The sequence below is a fragment of the Pelodiscus sinensis genome, chromosome 15, assembly GCF_052426305.1.
Source record: "Pelodiscus sinensis isolate ZL-2025 chromosome 15, ASM5242630v1, whole genome shotgun sequence".
Classification (NCBI taxonomy): Eukaryota; Metazoa; Chordata; order Testudines; family Trionychidae; genus Pelodiscus; species Pelodiscus sinensis.
Genome location: NC_143066.1, coordinates 28,178,372 through 28,194,823, shown reverse-complemented (window position 1 = coordinate 28,194,823; position 16,452 = coordinate 28,178,372). Strand labels below are relative to the sequence as shown.

Below are 16,452 nucleotides of genomic sequence, written 5' to 3'. Positions count from 1 at the left end.
CTTACAACCACTTAAATACTACTGTTTGTACTTAATAAAATTACTTTTATTTACTATCAAGCCTAGTGTAAATTGTTATATGGAGGGAGAGGGGGCAACCAGTATGTTCATCTTCCTTTCATTGTTAAAGGGGGCTTGCCTGATTGACTTAATTGGTGTTCTGATCCCATTTGGGGAACGGGTTTCCCAACTGCTGTGCCCAAAACTGCATTCCTCTCAGACCTGAGGGAATTCAGTGTCTGCAAAGTTCTTTGGGGGGGGGGGGGGGGCGGTTAGCTCAGCTCTGTGCCTTGGCTGGGGGAGACCAGGAGATCTGGCCCAGCAGGACAGGGTGATGAGAAGCCCCAGAGAGCAAGGAGGCCAGTGCCATGGCTTTGTCAGCACACCAGGAAGCAGCCCCAAGGGGTTTTCTGTGACCACACCCAATCACACTGCAGAGCTAGAGTGCAGCCTCACAGTAACTCAACAAGCAGTACTGACAGGAAATATCATGCATGCTAGTACAGGTTGAACTGTTCTAGACTGGCACCTTCAGGACCTGACTGGTGCCGAACCATAGGAGGTCAGTACCATCTAGCAGCATTACCAACTCTTGCACCACTGAGCTCTTAGAAGACATTTAAGGATAAACTAAAGCTAAAATAACAGCACAAAGCACTGATGGCTGTAAACAAACTTTATGGGACTTCAGGAAATTTGATCACACCCATGATAAAGTGGATATTCGGCTAACTAAAATCATGATGTACCACTGAGTGCTGTATTAGAGAGGTTCAACCTGTAGTATTCTGCTTATTTTTAAAAAATGCTCTCTCCCCCTCCCGTGCCAGTGTTCAATTAGAGGTGTGCATACTTCGAGGGGTAAACAGAGGGCTTTCAATGGGTACATCAACTCATCCAGATATTTGCCTAGTTTTACCACAGGCTGAATAAAAAGCATTAGCAAACTCAGTAGAAATTAAAATTTCACACACACAACCCGTTTTACACTGCTCTGTGTACAATATTTATATGCCAATCAATTTATTTTATAATTGTAGTAAGATTAGGGTCCAAGGCCTGAGGCCTGACCAACAATGGTCAAGACTTTGCTAATATAAAGCAAAATTAATCTGTGGGCAAGAGGCAGGGTATGTTCATAGAAGTTGGCACAAACAGTGTGGTAACACCATCTAGGTTAAGAAGCGTGTTGGTACCAACACATTCCGTAGAGATAACAGGGACATACCAATCTAGGTACAGGGCGTGGTCTAAATAGACAGCATGATGGATAGAGATGTTTTGAGTGAACCAAGAGGTGCAAGATAATGGGTGGTATCTAGGTAGTGACAGAAGGTGGAAATCTGATATGTCAGAAGTGATGTGTAACTTGTTTGTATGTGTGTATAAAGCTTTGTCTGGCGTAGGGAAGCCTGGACAACCCTGTCTTGACCAGAATAATAATGTATGCATTGTCTGGCCCAACCTTGACCAGACTAACGATGGCTGTCTTGCCCAAAGTGCGTATTTCTAACAAAGCAAATCCAGGCCTGACTCAAGTCTGGTGCATGTAAAGCACGTAGGCCAGGCCGAGGGGGGGCGGGGGGAGCTCTGAGAGTGAGGAGTGCATTAAACAATAGTGCATAGGGAGTATGGTATAGTGAAACCATGCCAAGAATGTTGGGAGAAACCTGGTACTGGTACATAATATTTTTAATAAGTAAAAATCACAGGTACAGCCATAAACTGTTCCAAAAGTATATCATTTTTGGAACAGCCTTAATAGCAGGATGTATCCCAAATATGGGCATAATAGGTATTTTGTGCAATACATAATTAATTGGTAGATATTACTAGAATGACCAAGTTAAGTATAAATATAGGTGCTGAAAAGATAATCAGTGGAAGGCAATGAGCAGGATTGACCCACAGGTCCTGCTCAATGTAACTAGAAATAATGGACCTCTTCACCCCGGCTGCAACAGTGCTTGGTGTCCTGACACATGGGAATCAAAGGGACCACGACCTCCTGCCTGGTACTTTAGGTAGCATGCGGGTGAAGTGTTAAGTGAACTAGGCTTAATTATTGTATTATAATAATCTTCTATTAATTGCTTTTGCATTGCTTTGCACTGTATTAATTGCTTTAGAATTTATAGTATTTAAGGTTTAAATTGTATAGTTATTGTTTTTAAGGCTTGTAAAATTTAAACTATGTTAACTGCTTAAAGCTTGCAATAAATAAGTGGTTAAATCTCACATGAGTATCCTGGTTTCTCTTGGATCTAAAAATTGAACCACACAACAAGGGGGCATTGGGAACTCCCACTGACTGAGTCCATTTTAAGGGGTACGTATTTGTAGTGGTTTAGTAGAGTTTGCTGAACAATTACTATACTTCATTTGACAATAAACTTGGCCTTCAGTTCTAATCTGATTTTGTGGCCTTTGGGGGCTCTCTTGAAGTCTGCTGTACTGACTACCTGCACAGAGCAGGCACAACATACAGGGGGAGCACATGCACGAAGCCAAACAGTTATCCTCATTAGACAGAGCAAGATACTTGTCAGGACACTACAATGGTAATTTCTGATCACAATAATTATATGGTAAAAATGGAAAGTAACCAATTTTTCAGTAATAGTGCACGCAGACAAATCAGACTCTTGAATGGGGTAGAGAAGTCTAGAAAGACTGAACCACTGAAGGACGTAGTGAAACAGCAGGAGAGATAAGACTCTATAAAAGCCACATCAAATGCAAACTAGGATTGCTGCATACATTGGCTCCCGCTTGTTCTTCCCCCCACTCCCATATATCAGAGGCAGCAGCATGATGGAGAGGGGCCTTGCATGTAACCGTGTACACGTTTATACCTTCACATCCCTAATGTACCCAGTTGCAACATTAATAGTTTTATTAACTATACGATATAAAAAGCCAACTGATTTAAGTTGGTTCTGTCCCTTTATTAAGAGAAGGTATTGTAGTTGAAGCTAATTAGGACATTTTAATTCACTTTCTGCAGATAAACCACATTAAACCATGAACTGTACTTTTGCACAAATGTTACTTTGTTTCGGCTGAGCAAAAAGGGACTTACATTATATACAGTCCAACCTATGAGGTTGGGAATTGAAGTGTTCCTTGTTTATAGCAGGGATGTAAGCAAATAGTTGACTACCTGATAAGCCTAGGCTTATTGGTTAGTTAAGTAGACTACTCGCATTTCCCCCCCTTGCTGCTTTTCTGTCAGAGGCAGCAAGGGTGGGGGGGGAAAGGAAGAGCCACCTGCCCCCCCTGCAGGAGCCAGGGGTGGTGGTGGGAGGAGGTGTGAAGCAGCCTCTGCCTACAGCAGGCCCAGGCTAGCCGTAGGCAGAGGCTGTTCCACACCCCACAGAGCAGCCCCTGCTGGCAGTAGCCCGGACTGGCCGCGAGCAGAGGCTGCTTTGGCAGCAGCGCCTGTCCGCCGAGGATCCCAGCTTCCTGCTGGGATCCCCCACAGACAGGGGCTGCTGGACCTGATGTGAGCCAGGACAGAGAGCCTGGCTCAGTCACAGCTCATTCTGGGTCCAGGTCTGGGACCTACCCTGGCTGCACCTCTTCAGTTTAAACAAAGTAGGAGCCAGGCTGCCTGCCCACCTGGCTCTTACTACATTTAAACTGCAGAGCTGCAGTGGGGATAGCTCCCAGACCCAGTGAGAGCTGGCACTAAGAGTCTTTCCTTATCGACTAATCTGGTAGGTAATAATTTTATCGACTACATGATTAGTTAAATACCCGCTTCTTAACATCCCTAGTTTATACTATTCATATTATTTAGCTGGAGATAAATCTGCACAGAAAACTGTATAACTTCTTTATGTATTAAGAATGGCTGACGCATTTTTTTCAAAAGCACGTAAGCATCAAGAATATCAAGTCATCTCAATGTTGATTTTGCTGAAGTACCTGCTGAATGTAACAGAGCAGGTGTACTGTTGTTTTCACACTAACAGAAGCATATGTATTAAATCTTTACTCTGACGTGCTCTTCAAAATTTAATTGATCATAGGAATTCAGTTGGTGTTACAAGAACACCCCACACAGACTGACTAGGAATCCCTACCCCTGCCAACTGCTCAGCTTTCAGTCTTTGTGATATCATTTCACTAACTCTAATCAGAGTTTTCCAAAACAGATAAAACCTAAATTTGTGATGTAAGACGCATGACCATCCCTGAAGGGGTGTGCGGTCCAAGACAATCCTCCCTCTTTTTCCTGCATCTTCACCCACTCAGTTTCCAGATAAAATTAGATACAATTTAGATGATTTCACTAAAAGTAGATATATTTCTGATCCCTTTAAAAAAGATTTGTGAGAAGAAAGGCATTGAGAGTGATCTTCACTACTGATTGTATTCCAATACATTTCACCTAATTAAAATGAAGTGAGTGCAGTTATACTAAGGTCAGCTGGCCTTTGGTCCTCATGTTACTACAGGGCAATCCAGTCTCTAGCATGACTTACAGTCACAGACTCATTACCTAACTGCCTGGTAACAGCAGAAAATAAAAAAAGTCTAGAAACTTTGCTCAGTTTGTTGAGTTCAAAATGAAATTATGGAGTATGTCTACACTACGCAGCTTGTAGCAACAAGACTATGTCTACGACCTTATTGCTAAAAGTCATCAAGCGTGAATGCTGTTTGTAGGCACTTTTGCCAACACAATACTTCACCTCCAATGAGCGGGTTTCACTTTGTCAGCAGTAGAGCACTCCTGCTCACAAAGCAGTGTTCACATTTTCACTTGCTACGGCAAAACTACATAAAGTGTAGACATACCCAAGAATGCTTGTCCAACAACAGAGGGATGCAGAAGTTAGGTATGCCTCTATCCGTAATGGTTTCAAAAATTAACAGCAAGTACAAAGCAATTCTAATGGCTGAAAATAATAAACAGAGCCTTAAGAGCCTCTGCTTACAAGTTATAGTATAAAAGTCACAGCCATGGTTTTCAAAAGTGCATATCTAAAGTTGAAAATTAATGGATTTAGATACCAAAATATGGAGTGACTTCATTTTCAGGAGTACCAAGCACACGGCAATACCTTTAAAAAAAATTATCAGGTTAACTACTTTAAGAGCCTAACTATACAATCAGTCAGTTCCCTTTATTCAGGGGACTATTTCACATAGTAACAGGAAAGAAAAAAAAAAAAAACGAATCAACTTTTAAGAGAGTTGAAGGTGATGGCGTCACAATGGTGTCATGATGCTCTTGGCAAAGGATGCTCCAGAGCAGGCATAGCAGCTGTGCCGTGGGCAGAGGATGCTCCAGCCAGGCCGGCCTGCTGCCCACTTCCATTTAAAGCAGTTAATTGGTTAAACATAATGTTTAACTGCTTAGCTGGTTAAATGGAATTTTACATCCCTAGTCATGAGAGAATCTGACACAGTGTAAACTTTTTCACAATTCTTAACTGCTTAAATTAATATTGTCAAGTTTAGCAGGCCAAAGACCTGACTCACTCTGCCTCTGTTGTCCTTCCTTTTTCCTGTCTGTTAGAAAAATCTATATAATTTGTACATAAAATGGTGGTTCAGGATAGAAGAGTGAAAGAACATGAGAAGGACCACTGGTCTGACCCAGTGTAGCCTATCTACCCTAGTATCCTCTCTGACAGCGGCCAATGCCAGATGCTTCAGAGGGAATGAACAGAACAGAGCAATTATCCAGTGATCCATCACATTGTCCAGACAGTTTCTGGACATCAAAACCTTAGGGACACCCAAAATATGGTGTTGCACCCCTCAACATCTTGGCCAATAGCTACTGATGTACCTATCCTCCATGAATTTATCAAACTGAACACAGTTATAACTTTGGCCTTCACAACATCCCCTGGCAAAGAGTTCCATAGGTTCTAAGAACAAATTAGTTATTTACAAAAAGACCAATAAAACCCAAACTAGGTTTCTGATGCAACAAAGTACAGACAAGTAAGAGACCAAAGCATAAATTTTGGCAAACAGGGTGTAAGCAGGCACTGCATAACTTCAAGACACCACCTCTATTATTTCATCTCAGTCAACATCCATGTTTCTCCTAGACATGTTTGGAAATGTGTTGATTTTTAGGGAGAGGAAATAATCTCGTGAAGTGGCATCACCTCAGGGCAAACCAACAGTTGGTGATATAATGAGTCCTGAGGGTGCTATGATAATAGGTGATAACATAACCCTTGAGTTAGTTATGCTACAAGGGAAGATGGAACTTTGGAAGCACTACAGGAGGACCTATCCTCTGTACAAAGAGATGCAGTTGTGGGAAAATCCAAAGCCATCAGGCCAGCAGCATGATTACAGAACCATGCTCTACATGGTACCTTGTCCCAAGAGGCCTTTATTCCTGAAGGGGAACTACAACTCTTGTTATGAAGCTATAGAAAACAAGAGACATACTTGATTAACTGTTCCAACGAAGCCATGAGTTTCATCATTGACTTCAGGAGGCTCAGGAAATCACTTTCAGGCACACCAAAGGGGTGGGGGGGGGGGGGCGAGGGGAGGGAAAAGGGGGGAAAAAGAGGGTGGCAAAGTGGGCAGTTATCCTAGAGCCTGGCAATTCAAAGGGGCCCAAGGTTCCCAGCTGCCATTACTGCTACTGAAGCAGCCAGAGCCCCAGGCCCTTTAAATTCATGGAGAAGGAGGAAAGGGGTGCACCACACTCTGGGTATTATGGAGAGCTGGCTGCCCCAACCCTGTCCCTTCCACCTGAGGCCCTGCCCCTTACAGGAACATGAAGCTGCCCCCCACCTTGACCAAAGGCCGGTGGAGGCTGTCCAAGCTCCGGTCACCCCTTGACTTTTTTGACCCCTTCCTTTAAATCACTGGTGGGAACCTAAGGCCCAAGGGCTGGATACGGCCTCCAGATTGCCTGGATCCGCTTCCCCCCTATGCTGACATTCCAGCCCCACAGCTCCTAGGGGGCTGGAGTGCCAGTGCTGGCTCCCTGCTGCAGGGAAGGAGCCCCGAGCCTCACAGGCACGAGTCAGGCAAGCCAGAGCCTGATCCAACCCACAGACTCTGCCTAGCCCGGGGTGGGGGAAGAAGGGGAGCCCCCAAAATCTTCTAGCCTTACCTCCTCCCACCCCAGGCTCTGGTGTGCAAAGGGAATGTTTTCCTGTGGGAGAGTTTTCATGCTTCTCAGTCAGGGACCAAGTCAGTGGGAGGGAGGGGTTCCTTCTCATTTCTGTGGTCCCTGATTGATTTTTCTGGGGGTTAGTGGCCCTTCACCCAAAAAAAGGTTCCCCGTCCCTGCTTTAAATGAAGGTGACAAGGCTCATAGGTACTGGCTTTTTAGAATAAACCTGTCATGACAGATGCATGGCACCTTGAATTCACTGTAACAGGGACTAGAATGAGCCCCAACTTACATGTGTGACTTATGTGATTTCCATTGCAATAATGTTTGGGTGCAGTAATCTTTTCTTAGTATTTTAACCTCACAAACACCCCATTTGTGGAGCTGAGAAATTAAGCGAGTTTCCCAAGGTCACACAAGAAGTCTGTGTTGAAGCATGGAACTGAACTCATGTCTCCCAATTCCCAGGCTACTGTCTTTACTACTGGACAATACTTCCTCTCTAACATTAGGACCAGGGAAAATAACAGTCTTAAGAGGAAAAAGACAATGGACAAATACTAGCAGCAAAATATAAGACACCAGCCTTGTAAGAGCAAACCTATGTTAATGCACTACAAATGGGAAATGAGATTTGGTAAGACAATGGGTCTCACACATTACAAAGAGTTCATAGCATAAGATTTGACAATGTTACTTAAAACAATCTACTACTTTAATTCTACACTTGAAAGCAGACACATTAATTTAAATTATTCATATAGAAAAAAATGCTACCACCATAAACTCCAAATAACCTTTACTGGACCATGCCCTCTCATTACTATAATATTTAATAATGTAAGAATTCCCAGTAGTCAACTGTTTCTACTTGTAATTTCAAACTTTAAACTCTGCTATTGTTCACAATAAGTATTAAATACTAATATTGTCCTATTTAGTAAGAATTTAGCCACCTGAAATTCCCAAACTAGTAATTATTAACATTAACTTTGTATTTACTTCCTTGGAGCGTATCTTTAATTTTTACAGTATCTTTCCCACATAACCCCAAAACTAACAGTTTAAAACAGGCTGAAAAGCAGAGAGCTTAAAGCAAATATCAAACACGTCTCAATACAAAATATTTGTTCATAAAGATAAGAATAACTTTTAAAATATGATATTTATATACTGTTTCTTTAAAAGGCTTGGAGGACAATAACATTTACAAAATAGTGTAATTTAAGAGATTTATGTAAAGATTCGTGCTATAATACACTTGATAGTTGCCAAACTATAACACTACTACCAAAGCCTGGTTTGTTAAATAGATAAAAAGCTATATATTCAAGTTAAGGACCATTTTAAACATAAAAAGGAGCTGAACAGAAAATATCTACAGATTCAGTTGTAATGAGACAACAAACATGTCTGCTCATTGTTTGTACACAGACTGTAAAACATGTCATACTTAAAATGCGTAGAGTCATTTTACAGACTAGGAACCTTCAGCTCAGACAGTGATTTAAAAAACTCAAAAATGAATTTGCTGCACATGAATATAATCAGGCCTCTTAAATTAAAGAGATACAATAGTCTATTGAAGGTTCACTAGAATCAGGTATTTAAGCAGGTTAACTTGTAATAAAACGAGTAATTCCAAAACTAATTTACATTTTTCTAGATAAAGCTCCCAGATCTTTCTATTTATATTACAGTTTAACAAAAAAACAGCAACAAATGCATGGTATCAAACCTATATATCCAAAATGCAGAGTCATCCGTTTCATATATTAAGAATGATTATATGCTTCAGCATTCTGTTCAAGATCCAGCAGTCCCAGGCAAAATAATTCAAGGCAAGTTTGCAAGTTGACAGCACATTATTTTCTATTCCACACTGCAGAATTCCAAAATGGCTTCCCAGTCTCAACAAAGCATGAAGGATCAGACTAATCTGATCCAGCCTCTTAAAGCTCCCACTGTCAGTCAGAGACAGAGTTTAAATTTATTGGACACTGCTACTTAAACCAGCCCACACATTTAACCTGTTAGTTTCTGTCCATGTTAAGGGATTGGCAGTCTCACATCTGAGACTTTCGCTAGTATTTTATTTATAGTTATATGCTACCATTGGTTTAACTAACATTTTTCAATAAACTTTGTACCAATGAAAATACACAGTACTTGTTTTTTAAAATGTATGTTTCAGGTGTTTGGTAAAACATTTTGCAAGACCTATTTTTTCACCACTTATTTCTTCATTTTGCAAAATGAAGAGATAAGCCTGATCCAATTTTCTGCTTTTTATAATACAGCTAAATTCCCACCCCCAAACACACCAGTTGTAGCCTTATTTAAATTAGCTCTTAATCTCATTTCAACGAAGTAGTAAAGGCAGAAAAACATGACATGTCACAACATGATTTGTTAGTGAACAAATGCAAATAGAACAAAAAGGTTAATAAACAAAGCTCTCTTTAAGAAGATCATTTGCAAAGCCAATGTTCTACCTGGCATTTCTCTTTATTAAAATCAGCAAAGAGTTTCATTTTGACAGCAGTAAATATTGCCTCCAAACATTAGAGAAGGAACTGGAATGTAAAATTAATGTTCCACTAGTTTCCTTATCGCTGAAACATTTACAACCCTTAAAACTTAGTTTCAAAGTAGTAAAACATATGTTTACATGGAGTATTTTATATTCCAAATCTTTAATCAAATGTATTTAATACATCAAAACCTGTTCCTTCTTCACTTTCAGGTGTTACCATTTTAAAGCACAAACACCATGCTGGACACTCCTCCCAAAGTTGTACTCATGTTGGCACAGTGCATGTGCCTAGAGCTGGGTTTAGCATTAATTAATTAAGTAGTTTACAGCACTTCCTATCCCTTCCCCCGCCCCTTTTAAATAATAATAATTAAAAAAATCCAAGAAATCTATTGCCCTGGGGGAAATTATCAATTTTCAAAAGATTGCCATTAAGCAACCAAAACATTATTTTATATACAAGCATTTGGAAAGCTCTGAAATTTACTGTTTGATCTTGATCTTGCAATTGACTGCACATAGTTTCCTATTATCCGTTCAGAGCCCCACTAAATTCAGAGAGGCTCCCTATAGCAAATGTTCCCACATGCAATGAAAGGCATAATTCTGAATCATGTTTCAAAGGATGCTTTTAGCATATTTTAACTTGCACTTTCTGTGGGTAATTGTAGAAGTGAGAAAATGTTTATCTAGGAAAAATTTCATTTCCTCTTCCTGAAATGTTAGTTTGAAAAACAACATTTGGCATCTGTTAAGAACCTTAAAATGTAGATTATCAGCTAATCAGGTTAGTGTTGATGGGGAAGGGCATATGCTACCCTGGCTGAGGCTCTGCTGTTTCAATGTACGAGGAGACAGGCTGCTGCAGGACAGAGGCAGCAAGGACAGGTAGGCGGGCAGGCGGAGAACGACTAGTTGAGTATTGACTCAACTACCCAATAAGCCAAGGCTTATCGGGGCAGTCGACTACTCGCTTATATCCCTAGCATCTGCTGAAGAGACATTAATACTTTAACTTGGTTATACATATACTAGAAGATTTACCCCACATTGCTTGGGTCCTTCAGGGCAGGGGCCTATATATGTGGGAGGTGTATGAGTCGGGGGGGGGAGGTGCCTCAGGCAAGAGAGTGGGAGGGTTCAGGACAAGGGGGGTGCAACATTCAGGGCAGGGGTCTCTCAAACGAGGAAGCTCAAAGGTTGTAGGGGGAGTTTACCAGGGCCCTGTTTGCACCTCCTGGGAGGGGTTGTCTGATCCCTTGTGGGGCAGCTGGGCTGCCCTCCTACTGGTTGTTCCTCACTGGGGAGTGAGCCAGGACTGGGCTGTCCAACGCGCCCTCCAGCTCATTTCTAGGGAGGGCAGGGCTGGGCTTTCTGGCCAAGCCTCCAGTTTATCAGGGGGAGAGAAAGGCTCCATGGGCCAGCCCCAGCCCCCACCCCCTGCCTGTCTGGGGTGGGAGTGCAAGGGTTCTGCTGCCTGGCCTCTTCCTCCAGCACAGGAGAATGGGCCTCCTCTGCCTGGCCCCAGTCTGCAGCTTGTCCAGGGCAGTGGGGCTCCCTCCCCTGCATCTGGCACAGGAGAAGGAGTTTGCGGTAGTCATGTAAAATCCCATTTAATTAGTTAACCAGTTACATGTTGGCTGTGTCTACATTGGTGTGATCTTGCGCAAAAGCAACTGCTTTTGCGCCAAAACTTGCTGCCTGTCTACACTGGCCGTGAGTTCTTGCGCAAGAACACTGACGTTCTAATGTATGAAATCAGGACTTCTTGCACAAGAACTCTGATGCTCCCGCTCAGGAACAAGCCCTTTGCACAACTGTTCTTGCGCAAGAGGCCAGTGTAGACAGGCAACACGAATTTCATGCGCAAAAAAGCCCTATGGTTAAAATGGCCATCAGAGCTTTCTTGCGCAAGAGAGTATCTACACTGGCATGGATGCTCTTGCACAAACGCACATGCCAGTGTAGACGCTCTCTTCTGGAAGAGTTTTTGCACAAGAACTCTTCCGCAAGAGTGTTCTTGCGCAAAGTCATGCCAGTGTAGACATAACCGTTATGTTTAACTGGTTAAGTGATTAAACAGCAGAAGTGGGGGGGATGTAGCCAGGCTGGAATGGCTCCCTTGCCATGGTTCAGGTGAGGCTATACAGCAGCAGACTCCTGTGGCTACATATACACTAGAAGATATAGATGTGTTTCCCAATTCATGTTGTAGTAATGTGTTGTATACTATACAACACATTAATACAACATAAGTTGGTAGATATGGGTACAGATACACTCCCTCTCAGGATTGTCCTTTTTTTTTTTTTTTTTTTTTTTAAAGTTCAAGTATGGTAACCCTCTATTTTTAGCACAATAGCTCTGCACACATATGTCTGTGAGAACTGAGAATCATGTCCCAAATTTCTAGTTTAGCTGTTGCCTGTGTGACACAGACATAACACTTCAGTTTCCAAGAAAATATGGCCTTTTACATGTAATAAATTCCTCTAGAACAGTGTTTCCCAAACTATGGGCCGCAGCCCAATACTGGTCTGCGGGAAAAAAAAAAGCCGGGTCTCAGCGTGGCTGCTGGGGTGTTCCGGGCTCCCAGAGTGCCCATGTGGCGCCAGGTCCCCCAAGCCCTGGGCTGGGCTGGACAAGAGGATGCTGCTGGATGTTCCAGGCTCCCAGCAGAGGCGTAGCCGGGGGGAGCAGAGGGAGCAGTTGCCCCCGGGCGCCATGCTAGGGGGGACGTCAGGCTGGGCTGTGGTGGGGAGGAAAGTGCATGGGTGCTGGGCTCAACTGGGCTGCAGGAGGAGGAAGATGTGGGAACCCAGTGCTGGACTCAAGGGTAGGGAAGAGGTGCTGGCCTGCAGGAGTGGGGAGGTGCGGGGTGCTGAGCTGGGTTGGGCTGCGGGGTGAGGGGGAAGGCAGGGGGAGATACAGAGCTCAGAGCTCAATTTGGCTGCAGGAGAAGGGAGGTGCTGGGAACCCAGGGCAAGACTCAAGGGGAGGGAGGAAGGGAGGGAGGGAGAGGAAATCAGAGCTGGGCTCAGCAGTTCTGTGGGACTTGGAGGGAGGTAACTGTGCTGTGGGGGAGACATGCAGGGAACCAGTGCGGTGCTCAACTGGGCTGAGGTGGATGGGGGAAGGCATAGGGAACAGAAGGTCAGCTCAGCTGGGCTGTAGGGAACTAATGCTGCACTCCTTTGGATTGTGGGGAATGGTTTTGGGGGAGGTGCAAGGAACCAGAGGAGGTGGGCAGCTCAGTGAGGTGAAATGACCTCCCCTAGTCCAAAAAATCCCTCATCTGGGACCAGTCAGGTCCAGAGGGTGCCAGACCAGGAAGGTCCAAATCCCCTCCTTGCACCCTCCCTCCTAGCCAGATACCCTACCCCCAATCTGCTCCTGCTCCCACCTCCCAGAGTGCCCGTGCGGCACCAGGTCCCCCAAACCCTGGCCGGAAAGAGGATGCAGCTGGGTGAAACACTGAAAATTTATTCATTTTTTATATACATTTATATTTTTGGTTTGCCAAAAACAGTACTAAAAAAAAAAAAAAAGATTCCAAATAAAGTAAAAAGTTTGGGAAACCCTGGTCTAGCCAGCTTTCTATCCATTTTATAGTCCATTTATCTAATCCATATTCCCTTAACTTGCTGGCAAGAATATTGTGGGTGACTATATCAAAAGCTGGCACTGGGGGCTTTGGGAGGACCAGAAACAATATATTTGCATATTCAGAATTTGCTTAATGAATATGCAAATATGCAATTGAATGCTACCAGTCCTCCAAAAGCTCGTGAATGGATTGAATGGATTTACTGGTCTCTGTGTCAAAAAGTTTGGGAACCCCTCTTCTAGAACAATGCTGACTTCTCTCCCTTCACTTTACAGTGATTACTTTTGGATCTACACAGGAACACTTATAATCTGGCATAATAAGCCAATTTCACTAAAGTCTTCCTAGAAGGTTTATATTTTCTATTTCTTAATCTCATGACGGCACCAACAAGATAGATTCTGCCCTACTAATTACAGTGCCTCTCTGGCTCTGCCCACGATAATACCATGCCTAAAATAATCTGATGTCAGTTTACACCTACACACATGTAAAGCAAAAGTTGTAATAGATAAAATATATTATAATAGTCTGTTAGGAGCTTCTGAAAACTATCTGGGAATGCTGGACTGGAGAGCTGTTTAACAGAGCTCATTTTTCTCTCAGGGAAAGAAAACATTATTGCTAATAGGCCTATCTATGGCAGGAACAAAAATATAGCACTAGTGCAGACAACACACCAGCAGCATGGCACTGGCAGAGATAGTATGCATGCGTTAACTGGAGCAGAATGGGGACTAGTGTTCATGGTTTGTGAAGGGCCACCCCTCACATGATAGTGAAGGGCTCCATAGTTATTCACTGCACTGGTGTGGCCTCAGCTGGAGTACCGTCCATTATTGGATGTGGCACTTAAGGAAAAGCGTGGACATGCTGGAGAGAGTCCAGAGAACAGCAACACACACACACTACATATGCTCCTACACTTCATCCCACTCTCCCTACCTTTAATATCAGCAATTCACAGACACTTACCTTCCTTCCTCCCCCTTTCCACCCCCCCCCATCCCCCTTCTGTTCTGCAATGTGATTTGTCCTTTTCATATTTGTTCATTTTTTTAAATTGTATCCTTTGGTATATATGGTTGTGACTACTTTCTTCCACTATTTGATCTGAGGAAGTGGGTCTGGCCCACGAAAGCTCATCATCTAATAAACCATCTTGTTAGTCTTTAAAGTGCTACATTGTCCTGCATTTTGCTCCTACACTTCAGTTAGTCTATAAGGTGCCACAGGACTCCTTGTCGCTTTTGCAGATTCAGACTAACACGGCTACCCCTCTGCTACTTGACAATACACAGTTTTTAAAAACCCTGAGGCGGGGGGAGGGGGGGGGAGGTTAAAACATGGGGACAGTTAATCTTCAAACACTTTAGGGGCTGTTAGAGAAGAATCCGCTGTTCTCCCTCTCGAGGCAGGACGAGCAGCAATGGGAGGAAGCTGCAGCCAGGGAGCTCCAGGTCAGCTATTAGCAAACTCTTCAGTAGAGAGTAGCAGAGGGGACGCTGTGGAAAACGACTCCCCAGAGGGGCGCGGGTTTGGGACACGGGGCAGGACTGAGACCCCCTTGGGCTCCCTGGCAGATAGAGGCGGGGAGGTTTCTAATCGCCACAGCCCAGCAGCAGAGAGGGGCAGCGCGTGGCCGAGCACAGGCTCCTGGGCGAGCTTCGCAGCCCGCTCCTGGCCAGCGCCAGGCCGGGTCCCGCCTCAGGGGGCCGCGGAGCCCCCTTCCCGGAGAGGCAGCGGCGGGGCGGGCTGAGGGAGGGGCCTCCCCTCACAGGGTAGCGCGGCGCCCCCGCCCCGGCGAGGTAATACCAGGGACCCCGCGGGCAGGGGCGGTGACCCCGGGCCTGGCTCCCCGCCTAAAGGGCGGCGGGGTCCTGGGCGGGGAACGGGCGCCCCGCAGGGCGAAGCCGGGTCTCGCCACGCGAGCGCGCCCCCGGAGAGACGTTACCTGCGCGGGGAGGAGGGACGAACGGCAGCAGCACGCCGCAGGCCCCGCCCCCAGCGCCCTTTACGAGCCGCCCTCAGCTCCCGAAGCCCCGCCCCGGCCGCTACGCAGGGATCCCCGCTGCTCCCCTGACACCGCCCCGCCCCTGGCTCCCGAGCGTGGTGTGACCCCCCCCCAGTCACAGTGAGACACACCCCATCACAGCTCCCGAGCGTGGTGTGACCCCCCCAGTCACAGTGAGACACACCCCATCACAGCACCCGAGCGTGGTGTGACCCCCCCCAGTCACAGTGAGACACACCCCATCACAGCACCCGAGCGTGGTGTGACCCCCCCAGTCACAGTGAGACACACCCCATCACAGCACCCGAGCGTGGTGTGACCCCCCCAGTCACAGTGAGACACACCCCATCACAGCACCCGAGCGTGGTGTGACCCCCCCCAGTCACAGTGAGACACACCCCATCACAGCACCCGAGCGTGGTGTGACCCCCCCCTGTCAGTCACAGTGAGACACACCCCATCACAGCACCCGAGCGTGGTGTGACCCCCCCCGTCACAGTGAGACACACCCCATCACAGCACCCGAGCGTGGTGTGACCCCCCCCAGTCACAGTGAGACACACCCCATCACAGCACCCAAGCGTGGTGTGACCCCCCCCAGTCACAGTGAGACACACCCCATCACAGCACCCGAGCGTGGTGTGACCCCCCCGTCAGTCACAGTGAGACACACCCCATCACAGCACCCGAGCGTGGTGTGACCCCCCTGTCAGTCACAGTGAGACACACCCCATCACAGCACCCGAGCGTGGTGTGACCCCCCCGTCAGTCACAGTGAGACACACCCCATCACAGCACCCGAGCGTGGTGTGACCCCCCCCGTCAGTCACAGTGAGACACACCCCATCACAGCACCCGAGCGTGGTGTGACCCCCCCCGTCAGTCACAGTGAGACACACCCCATCACAGCACCAGAGCGTGGTGTGACCCCCCCAGTCACAGTGAGACACACCCCATCACAGCACCAGAGCGTGGTGTGACCCCCCCTCAGTCACAGTGAGACACACCCCATCACAGCACCCGAGCGTGGTGTGACCCCCCCCCCGTCAGTCACAGTGAGACACACCCCATCACAGCACCCGAGCGTGGTGTGACCCCCCCCGTCAGTCACAGTGAGACACACCCCATCACAGCACCCGAGCGTGGTGTGACCCCCCCCCAGTCACAGTGAGACACACCCCATCACA

General features: G+C 45.8%; 1 protein-coding gene across 19 annotated transcripts in view; it reads right to left on the bottom strand.

The window, feature by feature from the left end:
• The window catches only part of SUN1 (Sad1 and UNC84 domain containing 1), a 72,539-nt gene extending 57,225 nt beyond the window's left edge, over positions 1 to 15,314 (bottom strand). For 6 of the 19 annotated variants that reach the window (XM_089769274.1, XM_075899540.2, XM_075899547.2 and 3 more), the window contains exon 1: positions 8,847 to 9,069. The gene's annotated coding sequence lies outside the window, so the exon portion shown is untranslated. Of the gene's footprint in view, positions 1 to 8,846; positions 9,070 to 15,205 lie in introns of those variants that run through there. The other 13 variants (XM_075899537.2, XM_089769275.1, XM_075899551.2 and 10 more) reach the window with 4 other exon arrangements.
• Positions 15,315 to 16,452: the final 1,138 nt, after the last annotated feature.